The following is a 6000-nucleotide window of genomic DNA, read 5'->3' as shown; positions in this document are numbered from 1 at the left end:
TTGGAAAGAGGTCAAGCTACAGCAAGGCCAGAATTGGGGTGTCTAAAGTGCCAGGGCTAGAATATGACCACTTTCTCATGGATCTGAGGCCAGGACTGCAAAGGCTAAGCTGGAATTAATGCCAAGACAACAAGCAACAAACCTAGACTCTTGAGAAAAATTGGGTTGTATGGTGACCCTAAAGTGTACAAAACACACACTGGAGTGTAAACTGCAGCCTGGAAAACTGTTCTGGGCATATAGACCTGAAACAAACACGTTCTCTGTACAATGAGCTCTTTGTGTAAGCTTGGAGATGGAGCATTCTTTCACACACTTTGTGTGAGCAACAGGAGAAATAAGAGACAGATTTCTCCCTGGACACAGAATCAAAAGGGTGAAAAAATGACCCAATGAATTTGTTACACGAACTTAAGAAAGAAGAGTTTAAAGTGAACAAAAGTAACTGGAAAGAGGAAGAAGTCTATGGGGAAATTAGATGTCCTATGAAGAAAAATCATGAAGGCAGCTGTTATCAACGGTCTGGAAATAAAACAAGCAATAATGTAATGTTTGTTGAACTCTTACTTCAGAAAAGGAAGCACTATCTGATTTACAGGAGAAATGTAAATGTTAGGGTTTTTTGTTACGATTTATCCACTTTATTATAAGGATAGTACACAGAGAACTTCTACTCAAATAATAGAATGTTATGATTGAACATTTGTGTCCCCCCTCAACTTCCTATGTATTGAAGCCCTCACCCCCACTGTGTTATATTTGGAGATGCGGCCTTTAAGGAAGGAATTAAGGTTAGACGAAGTCATAAAAGTGGGGCTCTAATCTGATAATATTCATGTCCCTATAGAAAGAGATACCAGATAGCTCTCATCCTCTGTCTTTATGTCCTCAAAGGAGAGGTCATATGAGCACACAGGAAGGTGGCAGCTGCCCCCAAGTGAAAAGAAGCAGCTTCAGAATAAAACCTTTATCTTGGTGCCTTGCTGGCACCTTGATTTGGACTTCCCAGCCTCCAGAATGGGAAAAAATAAATTTCTGTTGACTAAACCACCAAGTCTATGGTATGTTGTGTTATGGAGCCAGAGTACATACACTAACACATAGAGCAAACAACAACAGGTCGGGGATTAAATATGTAAATATGTTTCTAGAAAATTTAAGATGATAATGGGGTAAAATATAATATGTAGCCTGAGATAAGATAGAGAGAGGTCAAAAGAATGTTAAAAGAAAATTTTGAAGGAAAAGTTGAAGTAGCAAAAATATCTATGAAACACCCTAAAACAAATTACATGATACAAATATTTGCGATTTCAGGATGCCAGAGAAATTCCATTTAGTTGTGGATTAACACTCCTCTCTTCTCCCCTTTAGTACCAGATTGCCAGGTGGGAGCAAGGGAAGGCAGGCATGTGCTCAGCGGGAGTCAGAGTGGCACAGGGCAAGGAGCTACACCAAACAGGCCTATCAGTCCTGCCTGGGGAAAGAAGAGGTTGGTTGGGGGTAGGCCCATTCAAAGATTGCAAAAGCTTGGGAAATTAATGGATTCTTTTGAAAAGACACCTTGTCCATCTCAAACCCAAACTAATATAATCCCAGGGGAACAAAGAATTTTCCCCTCTCTCTCTTTCTTGTTCTTGAACTGCACTCTCCTGGTGCACCTGCCTGTTCTGTCAATGGTCATATGTCCTTAGCAGCCACATGGCCCTTGGCCATGAAACTCCACAGGCAAGCTCCAGGAGGCAGCCTGAATTGGACTGCAGCTGGAAGCACACACTAAGCTAACTGGATGCTGGACTGGACTGTACTTTAATTTGGAGCAGAAGCTCTGGACACTGGCTTTTGTCTTGGCCTTACTGAAGACAAGATTGGACTCCTTCCATGTCAGGATAGATGGAAATGGGATATTGAAATCCAGAGGGAGGCTTCTATTTCCACCCGAACAAACCATACTACACCACAGTCTCCCATGTGTGGGTCCTTGGAATGCTTTCCTCTTGATCCTGAGCAGAGCCTAATTTTCACTGACAATATTCGGCAAGCCAGGCAGGAGGTGATCCCTGTTAATGTCACATCATCAATAAGCCATATCACAAAGCTCCATCCTCTCATGTGGGTCTCAGGAAATTTTTTTTCTGACAACACCAGAAGAACTTCATTTCTACCAATAACAGTTTGGCATCCTTGAATATATTAAGTCATTGAAAGTATTTGTCAAATCTTATATGCTTATTATTATAACTTGAAAAATGAAATAATTGGCATCTCCATTTCTTTTCCAGTTAAAAATTAATGAGGAATATTCTTTTTATTCTACAGACCTATATACTTAACAGGTATACTTAATATTTCTGATGATCATCCCATTTAAGAACATGGTGTGTCTTTTCATGAATCTGTCCTTTGTTGTAACTGCTAGCATTTAAAATGTATTTAATTCATTCCTCATTTAGTTTGTTCCTCTACATTATCTTCTCTTGATGCTATTATGAATTTGCTCCGTTTTCCCCATTGTGACTTCTACCTGGTTGTTACATGTGCAAACTGATTTGTGTACATTCACTTTGTATGTTGCTACGTTTCTGAATTCTCCTATGCTTAGATTAGCACTCTAGGTATGTCCATTTTATTATCAGCAAGTCTTGATAGTTTTCTCTTATTTCCATATTTATACCTCTATTTTGTTCAGTAGGATATTAAATAACAGTGATATGTAAGCATTCATATCTTGGTCCTAACTGTAGGGACAAAGTATCTAGTATTTTTCTACTGACATGATGCTGGCTGTGGGGCTGAGAGATCTTTCATGAAGCCTGTCCAGAAAGTATCCAGCCAAATACTGTGAAAAATGGGGACATTCACTGAAGAAGACACAAGATACAATAACTGTTGTGCATAGAACAATGATGTCTCAGTCTCCTTCAAAGTACTCATGGTGGGACCTCACACAGTTCTCCCAGTTGCCATCAGCTGCCCCATTGTATTTTTCTGAATCTCATTGATGGTCTGAAATCTCTTCCCTCTGAAAGGTGATTTTAGTTTTAGGAAGAGCCACAAATCACAAGGCACAAAATCTGGGCTATACAGGGACTAAGTCACCTGGGTGATTTGATGTTTCACCAAAACCCTATGCATGAGATGTGATGCATGAGTGGGCACATTGTCCTGATGAAGCTGCCAATCACAAGCTGCCCATAGCTGTGGCCTTCTGAATCATCTGAACAGTTTCTGAGGAGGAATGTTCAAGCCTAATGTAAAATTTTATACATATTTTTTTGCTCTACTCGCTTGGTCATTTTGAATGTGTTGGCCACATAGTACACACGTTTATTCATCTCTTCATCACATCTACCACTTCCATTGACTAGTACAGTGAAGTCACCATTATTCTCCCATGCACATTCCAGGCCACTCTTCTTGGCTACCAGTTTACATCGATGTTGTGCAAACCTCATTATATTAAGAATGGCTGGACTTTTTCCAGACAGACCTTATATTATCTTATGATGTGATGAGTATAATAAGTCTAGTAACCACCTATTATCCTAAAAAGTTATTATATTATCAACTATATTTCCTGTGGTATAAATTACATTCTTTTGATTTATTTACTTTATAACTGGAAGTTTTTATCTCATTCCTCTTCTCCTTTTACACCCATCATTTACCCCTTTTCCTTCTGGCAATCAATAGTTTGTTCTCTGTATCTCTAGTTTTTTCTCTTTAATTCCATTAATATATTGTATTAAGTTAATAGGTTTTCTAAACATCGATTCAGTTTTGCATTCCTGAAACACATTTTACTTGCTTATGAAATATCTTTGAATATGCATTGTATTCTGCTTGCCAATATTCTACTTTAGATTTTTATCTATCAATGTTCATGAGATATTAATTGTACTTTTTAAAATTAGTTTATTTTTGTTCACTTACAGTTGTCTGCATTTTCTCCCCACCACTCCTGCCACTGCAGCCAAACCCACCTCCCTCCCTTGCTTCCACCCTCCCGCTTGGTTTTGTCCATGTGTCCTTTATAGTAGTTCCTGAAAACCCTTCCCCCCACTGTCCCCTCCTCCTCCCCTCTGGTTATTGTTAGATTGTCTTTAATTTAATTGTCTCTGATTATAGAATTCTACACAGCAGAGAGAGAGAAGGAGCTTCTACCCATTGAGACAGCATGGATGGAACTGGAGAACATTATGCTAAGTAAAATAAGCCAGGCAGTGAGGGACAAATACCATATGATCTCACCTTTAACTGGAACATAATCAACAAAAGAAAAAGGCAAACAAAATAACTATATTTTTGTGATGCAACAATAGATTGTGATTTGATATTCTTATTTCATAAGAGTAAGTTGGAGGGTTTGCTTTTCTAAATATGTTATGTCTTTGCTGATATTTTTGTCCACTTTATAGGTGTTGAGAGAAGTAAAGACTCCTACTATATTTGGGTTTTTGTCCATTTTTCCTTACATCTTCTGTAATTTCTGTTATATATTTATAACTGCACAGATATTCATAAGTGTTATGCTTTTTTTGAACTTGCACCCTTTGGTATTATAAAATGCCCTTCTTCTTCTCACTTGATATCTTTTTAGAAAACTGAAATCCCTCCCTGCCTAATATTAAGTTCAGGACTGTTACTTTTTCATTTTTTGTTTGATTTTTCTGGTATTTTCAAAGTTTCTGAATTAAGTATTCAGGTTTGTATTTTGTCTACATCAAAAGGATAGTTTTACTCATAGTTCAACTTGAAAACCTATTAATATGTAAGTTAAGCCTTTTCCTTATATGGACTAGATATGTCAGATTTAATTCTGCCAAATTATTTTTTATGTCATTTTTTTCCTATTTTTATCATTGTTCAAAAAAGTACTTTAAGATAATCTATTTTTCTGGAATCCACTCAAGTCATGATTTTGTCTCACAAACTGCACTAAAACTAGCCTTTTGTTGTTACTAATAACACCCATGTTGCCAAAAGCATTAATGAAATTCTCAGCTTCATTTTGGCTGAAGCCATAGCAGCATGTGACAAGGCTAGCTACTCTGTATTTTTGAAACATTTGTTTTTAAATTAGCTTCTGACATAACACTCATCTCTGTCTTATCCTTCTTTACTGATTTCTGTGCCATATCTCACCTTCTTAATGTTGGGGAAAATGACCCCCGAACTCAGGCCCTGAGTTTCTTTTCTCTTGTATTTACTTTTACTACTGAAATGAATTCATCTGGTCTTAAAGTTTTCAATGCCTCCAATGTGTTGACAATCCTCATGTTCATACCTGAAGTCCACCAGTCTCCTGGTCTTCAGACTCATGGACTGAACACTCTATCCCATATCTCTACATGGGTACCTAATAGAATCTCAATCTTATCATGACTAACACCAAACTCTTGATTTCTCCAACCAATGTGCCCTGTCTCATACTTTCCTTGGTTAATAATAAATAGTCATTTCCCTGAGGAGGACATACAGAGGGCCCAGAGACACATGAAAAAATGCTCATCACCACTAGCTATTAGAGAGGTACAGATTAAAACCACAATGAGATACCACTTCACACCTGTGAGAATGGCCATCATAAATCAACAAACAACAAGTGCTGGCTAGGTGGTAGATAAAAGGGAACTCTAGTGCACTGTTGGTGGGAATGCAGACTGGTGCAGCCACTGTGGAAAACAGTATGGAATTTCCCCAGAAAACTAAGAATAGAACTGCCTTTCGATACAGCAATCCCACTGCTGGATTACATTCTACGAATCCTAAATCACCAATTCATTATAACCTATTCACCCCAATGTTCATAGCAGCACAATTTACAATAGCCAAGTGCTGGAAGCAACCCAAGTCCCCATCAGTAAATGAATGGATCAAAAAACTATGGTACATTTACATAATGGAATGCTATGCAGAAGAAAGAAGGAGCTCCTACCCTTCATGACAGTATAGATGGATCTAGAGAGCATTATGCTAAGTGAAATAACCCAGGAAGTG

This window comes from Phyllostomus hastatus, unplaced genomic scaffold (assembly GCF_019186645.2).
Source record: "Phyllostomus hastatus isolate PE091 unplaced genomic scaffold, TTU_PhHast_1.1 phas_contig_1, whole genome shotgun sequence".
In the NCBI taxonomy this organism is placed as follows: domain Eukaryota; kingdom Metazoa; phylum Chordata; class Mammalia; order Chiroptera; family Phyllostomidae; genus Phyllostomus; species Phyllostomus hastatus.
Note: the sequence above shows the minus strand (reverse complement) of the source record.